We start from the raw sequence: 15,027 nt of genomic DNA on the forward strand, positions 1-15,027 counted from the left end.
GTACTAGGGATACAATGTACAACATGATGACGATAGCTAACCGAGCTGTAGGATGCCTAGGAAAAGTGTTAAGAGAGTAGATCCTAAGAGTTCTCATCACAGGGAAACTTATGTTTCTTTTCATTTCATTGTATCTATATGAGATGATGAATCTTAACTAAAGCTTTTGTGGTACTCATTTCACAATATACGTAAATCAAACCATCATGCTGTACACCTTAAACTTACATGGTGATGTACGTCATTTTTCAGCAAAATAAAAAAAGATAACATGATCATGGGTCATAAAGACGCATGCAGAAATTGTCATCATTTGATTGCTCAAGAATCTAAGGGAAAGATACAGATAAATGTAGATACCAGTCTTCAATTCATATGGGTGGCCTGTGGGAAGACGGATAACCAGCTCTTCCCACCTCCATCAAAGAAAAGACAACGGAAACCTATATTTACACAGAAGCAAAAATAATTTATATTAATTTGCAAAATTGTGTGAGCTGGAATCTAGTAACAGTAGGTAGCATTGTGAAATGTCCTAATATATGTAAGTATACCTCACATCATTTTCTTTATCAGCTTCATTAAGAATAACCACACTATTTTTCTCCCAATAATATAGTTCATTAGGGTTTTTGATGCACTTCCATAGCCATTTATTCCTTTAAATATCAGAACAATCTCATAGTTTAAGTACAATCCTCTTTTAGTGCTGGGAAACAAAGAGAAAAGCCCATGAAAATAAGCTCTCAACCGTGTGCTCTCTGGCTTTCAACTACAACAACAAAAAGCTCATGGAATAAAAAATGGGCAGTGGGTATAATTAGGAACCTCTTATCCATTCTATTTTTAAGTTATTTGTGGCAATGAAAGGCATTCATCTTCTGAACAACAACAAAAAAATTTCCGGACAATTGAATACTGAAAAAAAACTACAGACACCTCTTCTTCTTCCTTTCAATCAATTCAACTGAAGCCAAAGGAATAAATGTTTCTGAAGGAAAACCAATACACACAATATAGAGGATGTCGATTATTTTTTTTTAATTTTTTATTTATTTATTTGAGAGAGAGAGAAAGAGAGTGAGCACGAGCAGGAGGAGGAGCAGAGGGAGAGGGAGAAGCAGGCTCCCCACTGAGCGGGGAGCCCATGGAGCTCAATCCCAGGACCCTGAGATCTTGACCTGAGCTGAAGGCAGACGCTTAATCACTTAACTGACTGAGCCACCCAGGCGCCCCCCCCATGTAGATTATTAATAAAGTCATTTACCAGGTTCAGATCTGAATTCATTCCAAACTTCTTTTTTTTTCTCATTGTAAATCCATTTGTGAAGAATTGTTTTTCTCCTTTCCCCTTCCCAGTGACTACATCCAGGTTAAAAGGAATAAATAGACGGCAGAAAGATGCCATGGATTGTATAACAGGATAAAATTTTGAGCTATTACCAAAGGTAATAACTCTCTCATAGCTCTCTTTCCCATTGCTCTCTCATAGCCATTACCCTCTCCAATTCCCATTGTCTTTATTACGATTCTGCCAGGAGCGAAAACTTCACCTACTATCCTGTGGAGAGAAACTGATTCAGGTAAAATCCAAGACTCAAGTTCAAGACATTAAATTTGAAAAATCTGCCCTTAAATCTCCTATCAGTGATAAAAGTACTGAAGGTCAAAGCTTTCAAATACATAAACCAAAGTTGTGAGAAGCAGGGGGAAAAAAAACAGAAAATGCATTATGATCTAGAAACATTTTTCCCACTCAGAAGAAGATAAAAGTCTGACCACAGGTAGGAAGAGGAGAATCAGAGAAATTGTGACTAGAATTTCAATTTCACTTCTCTGAGAAGGACCCTTACTTTTTGCAACAACACCCAGGGAGAGGATGAAGGGGGCACACTTCCCAGAAGACACTTCGAATCTGTCTGTTAGAGGTGGCTGAGGGGCAACCCTAGAGCAGAAGGAATGACTGCCTAGCTTCCCAGTGTTATAGCCCTGGTGAACTGCAAGACCTAAAAAGAACACCATTAATGGCACCTGAGCTTAAAGTAGCCATTACTGAGTGCATTAGTCAATGACAGCCTCAGATATATGGCCGAAAGCTAAGCCTAAACCCAATGAACAGGAATGGTGGTTATCTAGAGAGCTCATGTAGTCACCACCCCATTTGGAAAATTCCACCCATCCTTCCCTTTGCCCAACAACTAAAGTTCCCTGGCAATTAGCTAGTTCAAAGCCCTCTCTCTTCCTGGACACACTTTATCAGAGAATCCATGAAGAAGAAATGATCTTCAGCAGCAAGATCCCCAAAACATCTGGGTTGCATCCCAAGCTGTCCATCTTGCTAACTTATTAATAACAGAGAGGGATGACTAAAAAACTGGATAAAAAGGTTATCAGCTCCTCTTCCCTCCCTAGCATCTTTCTGATGGCCTTGATTGATGCCAGATTGCCTGGCAAGGAATAGAAGTGCTATTTTTAGTTGGCTCTGAATCTGAGGGACTTTTATTTCTGCTTGTGAACCTTTATAAATATTTAAGAGAAAGAAAAAGCATGAATGGAAGAACATGTGGGCTTACGGATATCCATCAAAGCTGTCTGTAGAAATTATAGATGTGTATGTGTGTGGAGCAGGAGGGCCGTCTGGAGGTACAGAGCTGCATGTGGATGAATAAAAGAAAACTCCTAAAGCCTTGGAGAGAACTTCAAAGTTAAGAGAAAATCAAGGCTAATAAGGTGCACTCTCTGAACTCTTGATTTGGCCGCCTTCACCACCTTCAGCCTGTGTTTTCCACTCCTGGACCAGGCGTGCTGAAAAAAAAAAAGGAGAAAGCCTGGGTGTGAGAAGAGGCCAGAGACTTGGTTTCAAGGTCTGGGTCTGCACCATGCATTTGCATGGATGAGCAAAGTAGCTCACCCACCAGGTCTCAGAATCCTTGCATGTAAAATGAGCGTAGGGCTAACTTCCAAATCTAAATTTGTACTTGTAAAGAAGTTGTCTTCCTTCTTATGACCTTTATCCAAATTGTTTCCTTCATTTCAGAAAAATCTGAAATGTCTTGCCTTTTGTTTTCTTGTATGGCACATTAAAAAGTCAATTCAACAGGCATTTCCTGAGTGTCTGCTACACCAAAACCCCAGTCTTGGCCTGTGGGAGAGACGAAGCTCAGGGGAGGATAGTGTTCTCTGGTAGAAAAGTGGGTAAAGTTCTTTTCAGTTCCCTCAGGTACAACTTCAAAAGGCCGCAGTTTGCTTCAGGAGAAAAGAGAGTCTTCGTACTCCTTCTTTCAGGGAAAGAGCTCCAGTGGATCCCAATTTTAGTCAAGATTGCTCCTATTCTTTCTATCTTAACAAAACTCCTAATTACATGCCCTACAGGGCCAGAAAGTAGAACAACACACACACACACACACACATACACACACACACAACTATTCCTTCAGTAATATTTGCTGAGCACCTACTAAGCTAAGTCCTGAGATTGCAGCATCAAAGGAAGAGGAGCTGCTCTTGTGGAATTTACAATGCAGTTGGGAACACATGCATTAAAAAATAATTATAAACTTGATAGGTATCCACAGGATGCCATGGCATGGGCGCCCACATAAGAGGTTCTAACCATCCAGTACACAATGGACCCCTGTATTGATCTCGACACATTCCCCTAGGAGGTCACAAGCAATTCTTCAAAAGCATCACAAGTATCTGAAACCAGCTCAGGAAATTCCTTCAGCCTTGCCTTCCTCTCTCTCTATCTTCTTCAAACCTCCTGTCATCCTGATGGCTTCGCTCTATGTCTCAGATCCCTTCTTCCATCCATTCCAGATTCAAGAAACCTGGCTGCAAACTATCTCACCTGGCATTCCTTTAGGAAGTCAGTCCAAGCAGCCACCCCTCCACACTTCAGGTGAGTTTGGGCAGGACCCTATACCCTGCCCCTCTCCCAGTCCCAGCTCTGTAACACCACCAGCCTTTAGCCACTTGGCCTCCCAGGCCTTAGGCATCTGTGGAAACATGCAGCTCAGCAGTGAAAGACCTGTAGGTGGTGAAATAGGGGGTGTGAGCTCACCCCCGTGGGGTGGGTTGGGGTTTGGCTTTAATGTCTGACTCTTGGACTCAGTACAAAACTCTCTGCTCACGGGGGCAGAAGGTCAGTAATTTTCTGTGAGTGCAAAGTTCTGACAGAACTAACAAAAAGAAAGAGGTGAGTATATGAAACTCCCTGGGACTCCTTAATATAGAATAAATTGAGACTTCTCTTATTAAGACTATTAAAGCAGTGACAGTTTGCCCCCTGTGTATCTCGCTAGCTGCCTTTCCCTTCCTCACTCACACAAAAACCTCAATAAAGCAGCGCTGCTTGAGCCCACTTAGCTCACCCTGCACTTGCACGCCTCTGTGTCCTTCCCATACAACTCCCACTCGCTTCCCATCCGGCACATTCTTGCATTTCCCCCCAAACTGCATAAATGTCACTTCCCTTGGGAATTCTTCCTTGACCACCACCTCCCACAAAACAGCTAATTTCCTAGCAACAGTTTTCCTATAGCACTTTATACTGTTACTAGCATGAACTCATTCTTTTAAGAGACATTGCCTGGGCACCCATGACACCGCAGGGCTTGACATGGGTTTTTGGCTGAACTGTCTTCTCCACTAGGCTGAACGACTTGGGAACAGAAACCATGCCTTTTGCCTTGAGATAGTGTACACATCCAGGACATATTAGGCACTCAATATATGCCTGGTCAACTGATGTAAACTGTGAATTATTTTTTAAAGGAGCTGATGGACAAGAATTGGCAGAGAGGAGATTTGAATTGATGTCTAGGGAATTAGACTCTATGAACAAAATGGAACTAAATTTGATTAAATGGATCTCTTGCAACATCGTAATTCCATTCCAGAGTGGAAGTCTCCGCTTTAGGACAGCTAAGCTCTAGTTTCTAAGCGTCCCTAAGGGATCCCAGGAAGGGATATGATCTATTCCACAGGCCGTGTCCTTTTTCCCCTTCTGGCTTCTGATTCTTAGCATTGCAGAAATATTACTCCCAGAAATAAACTGACCTTTTGAAAAGTAACCGAAATCATGCATTCCAGCTGAGGACAATGAACTTGATGTTTAAAAAATACATTTCTGTGCCAACATAATGAACTTGTTGGCTACTACTAGGTTCTCTCAGTTTTTAGACAAACATAAATGTGATTCCCAAACATTTGTTTTAATAAGAACGCTTTTTTTCCTTCCTACCTTCAGCAAGGGGTTATTGAAAATCCAGTGGGGTGGTTAAACACTGCCTTGTATCAAGTCAAGATTGTGAAATTCTTTTTTCAGCACCGTGCCCATCCTCCGACAACTTGTGTCATCCAAGATAGATTTGGATGTGAGTGCACGTGATAAAAATTTAATTCCGTGATGATAAATGTAGAAGTGAAAACATGAGGCCCTTGCTTTGAGTCTGATCGATTCATTCATCACTGATAATAACAGTGATGGATATTGGCACAGCACCTAACAGTTTACCCAACTGTATTTATTGTGTGTGTTTTTTTTTTAAATAGAATCCTCCCAACAAATTGGGAAAATATTTTATTATTACTATCATTGTGTATATCTTATGGATACAGAAATTAAAATTTGGAAACATTACATGATTTGCCAAAGGACAAATGTAATGCAGGGTTTGGAAACCTCCATGGTATGGCAGAAAGGGTAGTAGCTCTAGTCCAGCAAAAGTTGGTTTGATTCTTGGTTCCTCTACTTACTGGCTTTGTGATCTTTAACCATAACAGTCATTACAACAAATATTTACTTAGTGCTCACCATGTACCAGTCAATGTTCTAAGCACTTGTCTTGTCTTGTATTATTTAATCTTCATAAGAGTTTATAAAGTACATTCCATCATTATCCCCACCAATGGCTGAGGAAACGGACACAAAAGGATAAGAAACTTGCCCAGAATTTTCTAACTGCTAAGTGGGAAAAAACAGGATTTGAATACAAATAATCTGAAACCAGAGTCTAACCTCCTAAACACTAGGAAATACTGTTTGCCTGTGAAGTTAGTTTATCTTTTCTTACCATCACTTTTTTTCACCCATTAGAGAGAGGCAGTGATCCCTACTTTGCAGGTTTGTTATGAAAATTAGAAATAATGTCCATTAGGTACCTAATAAAATTCCTGGTACATAAGGAATTCTCACTAAGCTTTCACATTTTACTAATCCACATGATATTTTCTATGATCCATTATGCCAGGATTTCTTGTCCTGACCTATATATGTATGGGTCCACAAAACAGCTACAGAGAAAGACCACCCAAAGTTGTGTGTGTGTGTGTGTGTGTGTGCGTGTGTGTGAGTGTGGAGTATGCATGCATTTTTCTGGAGAAACTGTCTATAGTTTACTCATAGCATCGCAAAAATATCCATGGCCCAGTAAAACAGTATCACTTTGGATAATCTTGAAACAAGTTCTACCTTCTCTGCCTCCATTTTTCCATATGGAAAATTATTTAAATATTTTCTCTGGTCAACATCATCAGCAGAAATTCATTTGCCAATTTGATTTACTGTAATCCAACTTTTAAGTACAGGTTATAAAAAGATCCACTTATTTAGATGAGTATAATAGAGTGTGAAAATTTCTGCCTCCTGTCTTTTCCTCTGGCTCTATTTGGGGCTGGACAAAAGTTTTCCTAAGTATGTGTGAGTGTGTGTGTTTACATGGGCCCTGGGGGTAAATGATTCCTGTGAGGTTGAAAGCCTGGCCTCAATTGGCTGCCCTCCACTTATTGGAAAGCAACGTGCATGTTTATCCTGTTCACTAATTAATCTCATCCCAGCCAACAGCAGACTAGCATAAGCAGCTTTATGCCTCCCAACATTTGGCAACCATGTGGCATGCTGGGGAAAGCTTGAGGCACTCGCCTTGTCACCGGGCCCCATCGGGCTCTGCCAGGCTGATGATGACAAGTGGATGTCAGTGGGCACGCTGGCCCCATAGCCAAAGAGCTTAATGGGAATGGACAATGCCAGGGAGTCCAAAACCTCACCTTGTCAAAGGAAAGGACAGGCATCTGATGCTGATTTTTATGAGATTTTCGACAAGTTCAAACCAGCCCAATCCTATTTTTAATGAAGAAGTTGGTGGTGCGATTACAAAGGGTCTTATTTTATAAGTCCCCTCGTGGGGCCCCTGGGTGGCTCAGTAGGTTAAGAGGCTGCCTTCAGCTCAGGTCATGATCCCAGGGTCCTGGGATCGAGCCCCGCATCGGGTTCCCTGCTCTGCGGGAAGCCTGCTTCTCCCTCTCACGCTCCCCCTGCTTGTATTCCCTGTCTCGCTGTCTCTCTCTCTATCAAACAAATAAATAAAATCTTTAAAAAAAAAAAAAAGTCCCCTCATCTGAGAATGCAAAAGGAACCAAATGCTATAAAGCGTGGGAGGCTGTGATCACCCTTCCTGTTTGACACTGACTTTCTCACCTTTCCTTGTCTTTTATTTCTGCTTCTCTGTCATCACTTCTGCCACTTCCTTCAGCTGATTGTTTGAGCAACACAGCTGGGTTTAATGAGTTCAGTGAGCAGAACTAAAGATTCCTGGACAAAATCAAGTTACGACTTTTCCTTGAGTACATATTCAATGGTCTTTGTCTAGGAAAATCATTGTAAGCTTTTCTCTAAACCCTCTTGCTCCTAGATTCTTGGTTAAAGGGCTTTGCCATTTTCAATGTTTGATGCATTTTCACTTTAAATTATAATTGTTCAAACTTATGTAGCTCCATTTACCGGTGTCTGATGTTATTACAATCATCTGTAAGGTATGTAAAGAAGAATAGCAAGCAATAATGGTATTTTTAAATGATATAAGGCTTTGTTGGTCTTAGACCGCTAAACCTTATTTTCTTATCTGTAAAATAATGTGTCATTTTTTAAACATGTAATGCCCCCAATTTTTAATAATAGTTTAAAGTACAATATGAATCAGAGAAGACAGGTAATAAGCAACATTTGATTTATCCTGAAACTCTAGATGACGTTTAGCAGAGGGGTGAGTGAAGCTTCAAATTGATAACCTCTTTTACCTTAAAAAAACAGAACAACAATAATAAAAAAATACTTCAAATTTCCTTCCTACCCAAACTACCATTTTTTCCTCTCACCTTGCTTTCATGGTCACATTTCTTGTTCTCCTCCCACGCATTCCCCAAACCCTTGTAACTTGGGTTCTTCTCTCATCACCTATAGAAACTGGTTTCTTAGAAGTGACCTAACATGGGGCACCTAGGTGACTCAGTCGATTAAGCCTCCAACTCTTTATCTCGGCTCAGGTCTTGATCTCAGGGTCATGAGTTCAAGCCCTGTGTTAGGCTCCACATTGGGTGTGGAGCCTACTAAAAAAAAAAAAAAAAAAAAAAAAGGGGGCCTAACAATCTCCAAACACCATTCCCCATCTCAGACCTCCTTTCCTGCTTATCTTCTATGAATCCTCCATAACGGTGCCTCCTCCCCCCACCCTACAGCTTCCCCATTATTTTCGGTCACCCAATCCCACCACTACTTTCCCTGCTGCTTATTTTGACATTCCTACTGGCCTGTTTTGTGGAAAACTTTACCATCATAGGTATTCATTATCCACTGTTTCAGTTTATTCATTTACCTAATTGTATTTATTAAATGACCAATACTGGCAAGGCTGCTTCTAACAATATGGCACACTAAGAATCTGAAAACCTCCCAGCTACGAAATCCCTAGAAACACTAGATAAATATGTAAGAAATCTTTTAAATAAGGGGGAAATACCCAGGAGACATAAAAATAGGAGGAAAATCAAAATCATATGCAGGGTGTTAAACAATCCTGAGGCTGCCTTCTCAAGCAAAATCCAAATGCGTATTTTTGACCACCTACCACACAGCCTCCCATGACTGTGTTACAAAAATCTCAAACTTGATATAGGCTAAAGAAAGAAAAGCAAAACATCTTCCAAAATGTTCTCTCTCATTTGTTCTCAGCCTAAGTGAGTGGAATCACAGATCTTTCCATCATTTCCATAGTTCTTGCATTATTGTCTCCCCAATTCCTCCTATAACCTGATATCCAGTGTATCCAAAAAGAATCCTGGTCACCATATGTCTTGAGGGTTATTTCCTATTAATTCTTTCCATTTGATAAGTTCATGTGGTGGGGCTTCTCTCTTGGTTATCTCATGCATTCTCCAAATTCTCTGCTGAGACTAAATTCCTCCTGTGTTAAGCGAGGACTCTGATACTATCTAATTCTTACCAAACTCTGCCTTGATGATATTCTGTGCCACAGCAGTGTGACCCCAATGATGCTGCCATGTCATTTTAAGCATCACACTTGCCAAAAAATCTCTACTGGTCACACTGAGCTTACCAGTTTATAGCCTTTTGCCTGGATATTGATGCCAACAAATTTTGCAACTTGAGAGGCTGCTGCCTACACGCATTTCCCTCTATCCTGGAAGGGAATGCTTCCTACTTTTAAGGAGACAACTTGAATTGAAACTTAAATCTTATCAATTACTGGGATTCAAGTATGTCTGAGCATATATCTGGAAAACTGGCATATCAGGTATGATTGTGCCTACCCAAAGTTCATGTGCATGAGAATGTGATAAGCATCTTGGAAGAGTGCATGTCTCAGGATAGGCCAAGAATACAGGCCATGAGATAAAGCCTTGGTCACTGAAAAGAAGGAGTGACTTTGAGTTTAATAAAATATCAATTTCTCATATACCCCTCTAAGCCCAGAACCCCATGAAATCCTGTGTGTAAGCTCCATAGAAATGGTGTGCCTGTTACAGGGATGAAATGGAGTGAAAGCCTTTTTGTACTGTGATAATTACCAGACTGAATTTCCAGTTGCCGTCTTGTGCTCTCAAAAGTGAAAAGACATCTCAGGCCTGGGGACAGTGAGAGGGTTGACTGGAAAAGATAGCATTTGCTCCCACAACAATACAGGGCCCCAGAGTCCAAGAGATTGAAACTCTGGCTTCAAGCCCAGCATAAAACAAGGAAACAAAGGTCAGGGTGGCATGAGGTGAAGGAAGATCCAGGCAGAAGCAACAGGTACAAGAGTAGAACTTCAAAATATTGACATGGTGCCATGAAAACTACTACGATATCCTCCTCTAAATAATAACTGAATGAAATGACTAGTGTAAAGATCAGCAACTAGCTGCAGACAGAACAGAGATTATTCTCAATATGTAATTCCTCCTCTTAAGCAAAAGGAAATTGATCTTGTATTGAATTATATCCATTTGATACTGACAGAATAGTTTGCTATGTATTTAACATAGTAGAAATGCTGGATGAATAAGAGATGGATTCATTTTGTGGCTTCTGGTCATCACTCCAGAGAATGAGTGGACTCAGTGTTTCTAAGGACCTTGGACAGTTCCTTTTCTCTCATCAGTTCTACCCCTTGCATCTTTCCATTTGGATAAATGGGTCGTATTATCACTACACAGGGTTTAAAATCATATGTCAGAAAGTATCTCAGCTGTCATCTTGTACAACTTCTTTTCTGAGAGGTGAAGAAGCTTAGACTTCAATTCTTCAATTACTTTGTCCAAGGTCATTGTTATCTTCTCTGGAATAAAAACAAACAACCCAAGTCTCCTAAGTCTCATTCTGAAAGCCTTCTCTACAGCATATTGAGGTTTCTTAAATTCCTCTTAATCATTATTTTAAAAGTAACAGAGTCCAAGAAAGTTGGGAGACTCTAAGCATATTTATTTGCCAAAGTTAACATTCTCTCCTTTCTCATTCATCTTCATAATCTGAGAGTATAGTTTGGAAGAAAACTGTGTCATTCTTTCTACCTAGTTGAGGTTAAAACTCTGCCTTATTTATCTATTTATATTTTTGTTTATTTTTCCCATGCCTCTATACATGGTCAGGATATGAAGATGTTACAAAAAACAGTGTCTCCAAGGATCATGCCACTCATGCAGGAAATGAGAGATTACATTCCTCCTAAGGCATTATCTTATATGTACATAAAATATGGTTGATTCAAAATGCTCTTAACCTAATAATAAATCTTTGAATGCTAATTGTGCCTTGATTTCCAGCACACGTTTGGACCAATAACCTCATTTTAAAATCACTAGGGTCTTTTGCTGTTGTTGTTTTGTCAAAGCCAATGCCGGAGGTGATGTGCCCACAGGAACTTTTAAAAATCCATTTTTGTGTAGCATTACTTACACTCATCCATTCTTTCTGCATTACAGCTCTATTGGCAACTTTCCTTTTCAATCAGTTTCTATTAATGAATGTTAACTCATCACATTTTAGGCTCTGCTAAGATGAAATATTGTCAAAATAAATAAACCTTTCCAACAGCCGTGTTCATTTCCTATTTTCCTTATTTTCCTACTGTGATAGAATTTTTCTTCCTTTTCTTTAATGTCCTTGATTTTGACAATTTCTTTTGGCTACTATAGTACTAATATATCATATTTGCCCATGTAACTATTGTAGAATAAACCTAATTTTTCATTCTTACAGTCTTATATATTCCCCTCCTAACCTCATCTCTTACAACTAGCATTTCTTCCTTGAATATGATGTGTCCATATTGTCATCAAAAACACACATTTTCTGAGCACCTACCCTCCTGTGGGGACACAAAAGCTATGAGACATGGCATAACACCTAGAAGCTACAGTGAATGAAAAAGTAATTCAATACAAGGTAATAGAGGCTCAAAGATGACTCAGATGATGAGCAATCCATGATGTATAAAAGGCTCAGAGAAATAGTTCCTAGTCAGGTCAGGCTTGAACTGGCCCTGAAAGAAGGAGCGGAGATACTCGAATGGAAAGGAAGAGAGAAAATATTCCGTGGGTGATTTCTTGATTTAAAAAGTTGGCTTTATGTATTCATAGATCATTCTTTTGTTGTTCTGAAGAATAAGGCTCTTCTTTATTTTTTTAAGTTTTTGGTTTAATTCCAGTTAGTTAACATACAGCGTAATATTAGTTTCAGTTGTACAATATAGTGATTCAAAACTTCCATGCATCACCCAGTGCTCATCACAAGTGCACACCTTCATCCCCATCACCTATTTAAAAAAATATGGACTGCTTCACGAATTTGTGTGTCATCCTGGTGCAGGGGCCATGCTCATCTTCTCTGTATCATTCAAATTTCAGTGTATGTGCTGCACATTCATAGATAGTTCCATTCAAAAAGACTTTTCAAAATTCCCTCTGAAGGACAAAAAAAGAGTCACATATTTGTGTACATTAAGAGGCAAAATTTTAAAACTTCTTTATATTAATTTTCTGAACATTAAGATACATAAGCAGAGTAATTATTCTTGGCAGATCTTTACATATTTTAATCCCTTTCTTAGCTGTAGCAGACTCTAGAACTGTCACAGATATTTTTCTGAAGAATTTATTTTTATTTAGACTGTCCTATTATTTTTAATTTTGCCCTAAAGTTCCTTGCAATCTTCTTAAAAGTTAAATTTTTTATTGAGAAAAGTCTCCAGGTGGTCAGGTGAGGTCAGACCAAATTCCACTAAATAAGGAAGATTCTTAATTCTTATTCCTTGTAAGGTAGTGTACAAATATTTCAGCTCAATTGTCTTCAAAGTTTCTATTTTTGGGTTTCCACCCATTACTTTCACTTTGTAGAGGATCAAGCTCTTCAAATAAGATGTTTCTATTTGCCACATTTAAAAATGGTGGCCCAGAAGGGAGGTGGCTGGGCGATGGGCAAAATGGGTGAAGGGGAGTGGGAGGGACAGACCTCCTGGCATGGAATGAATAACTCATGGGAATAAAAGGCATTCACAGGGAATAGAGTCAATGATATTGTAATAATGTTGTATGGTGACAGATGGTAGCTACACTTGTGATGAGCATAGCATAATGCATAGAGAAGTCAAATCACTATGTTGTACACCTAAAACTGATGTAACATTGTGTGTCAACTATACTCAAAAATTTTAAACCTTAATAAATAAAATAAATGTTTCATAAACTGCAAATGTTGCAAAATCATAAGTCTTCTCAACTTTATTTCTAATTCTGGAAGAAAATATAAATGCATCTAATTAAAAATAAAGTTTCCATTAAAACATTATTTCCCAAAGCTGAAGTATTTCAAGGTTTTATTGAATTTCAGGATTAAGATTTATATATTCTGAGTTCTCACAGTCTCATTAGACAAGATGTACCCCACACTGGCATTCTGGATCAATTTTTCTGTTTATTTTCAGGATCGTCTTGCTCGAACATTTTATTTTTAGTAATTGCAATTTTCTAAAATCTTCGGAAGCTTAAGTTTTGCGGTGTGCCGATTATTGAAAACTTTCTTTTTTTTTTTTGACAGTGGCTGGCCTGCCGGCGCACTGTCTCCAGCCTATCCTACAAAGGGCAAAAGTTGGCCCCGGGGGCCGTGGTCCTGGCTGTGGCCACCGTGGCCCAGGGGTTTCTGGGCCCCTGCCACCACAAGCAGCAGCTGCAGTGCATCCAAAAAGTGGAATGTCCCAAAAATTTTAATAGAAGATGTTCAAATGATTTGGAACAAAATGCAGTTAAAATCAGGTAGCTCATGGGGCGCCTGGGTGGCTCAGTCTGTTAAGTGTCTGCCTTTGGCTCAGGTCATGATCCAGCCCCTTGTGGGGTTCCCTGCTCAGCAGGGAGTCTGCTTCTCCCTCTGACCCTCACCCCACTCATGCTTGCTCGCTCTCTCTCTAATAAATAAATAAAATCTTTTAAAAAATAAATAAAATAAAATCAGGTAACTCATTTACCCCCGCAAAAAAAAAGTTTTCAAAAACTTTATAGGACACATAGGTTGATTTACATAAAGTTTTAACATTTGTAAAATTTGGTCACTGACAGCAAAACATTTACCTCCTTTTATTTTTTTATATTCAACATCAGTTTTGTAACATGAAATTAAGTTTAATTATTTTAACCCTATTTATAAAAGTAGTTGTAAATTTTATCAGCGATAGCTTCTATTTTTGACTATGGAATATTGTGGCTTGTTTGGATGGACACAGTTTGAGTAATATGCTTACCACTAATTCCATACACACTTCTGTGCCCTAAATTTTTTCACTTAGTAACAACATTGATCATGTTCAGGGTGCGCTCCACCAAACTTTGTATTTATATTTTCATCACAAAGTATATAACTGTTTCAATGTTGAAAGTTTGAACTAAATTATGGTAGTATTCAAAATAATGTCAGGAAGTTCACCTTTGGGAGAATGAACTTCCAAAAGCTTTACTTGATCCTATGACTGGGTGAAAAACTATTTGGGGACACTATCTTTATGGCCTTTCAATTTGAAACATATGACTCAGCCTTTTTCCACGGGGATTCTTTAAGAGAATTAAACTCTGCTGGTTCCAAGACATCCATTGTATGTCATGGTGTGCACATCTGGAATGGTACTAGTTATATGCCATCTTGGGCAAAACTGAGAAAATGGTATCTCAAGCCACTTGTCTGTGTTCTATGGCTCAGCTGAGAAACTTGGTTGATCACACTAATATAAAACTGTCATCATTGAACTGCTACTATTTTCTTCTGTACATAGAGCTAACACAGTTAATAGTTATTTCTTCATTGCTTGTATTAATGTGCACAAGAAAACTTGGTATAAAAAAATCTGAGAAATTAATTTGGAAGAATATTCATTTTTTTGAATGTACATAAAAAGTCAAGCTTCCCATTATTATATGTAAACACACCCTCTAGAACTGCAGATATTAAATTATTGCATTCAGGCCTGGTCTTCCTAAACTAGTAATTCTCCAGTGGATGCTGATGCTTCTTCAGCAGATTTCTGTTTTCATGTTGCCATGTGGTCAGTGACCGCACCGCAGCCTCTGGGGTGGATGGGAATGTGGACAGACCTTGTGTGCAAGTTACCCATTCATCATCAACTCCCATGAGAATGAAGATTTAGTCTGGATCTGCATTCAACAGGCTCTTTTCTTCCTTTTGAGCTTATGTCTGTCAAAAGGGCT

General features: G+C 39.2%; 1 pseudogene; it reads right to left on the bottom strand.

Moving 5' to 3' along the window:
• Positions 1–12,100: 12,100 nt before the first annotated feature.
• On the bottom strand, positions 12,101–12,197 carry LOC118013560 (annotated as a pseudogene).
• Between the last annotated feature and the right edge of the window lie 2,830 nt (positions 12,198–15,027).

The sequence above is a fragment of the Mirounga leonina genome, unplaced genomic scaffold, assembly GCF_011800145.1.
Source record: "Mirounga leonina isolate KUSES-001 unplaced genomic scaffold, KU_Mleo_1.0 Mir_153, whole genome shotgun sequence".
NCBI classification, from domain to species: domain Eukaryota; kingdom Metazoa; phylum Chordata; class Mammalia; order Carnivora; family Phocidae; genus Mirounga; species Mirounga leonina.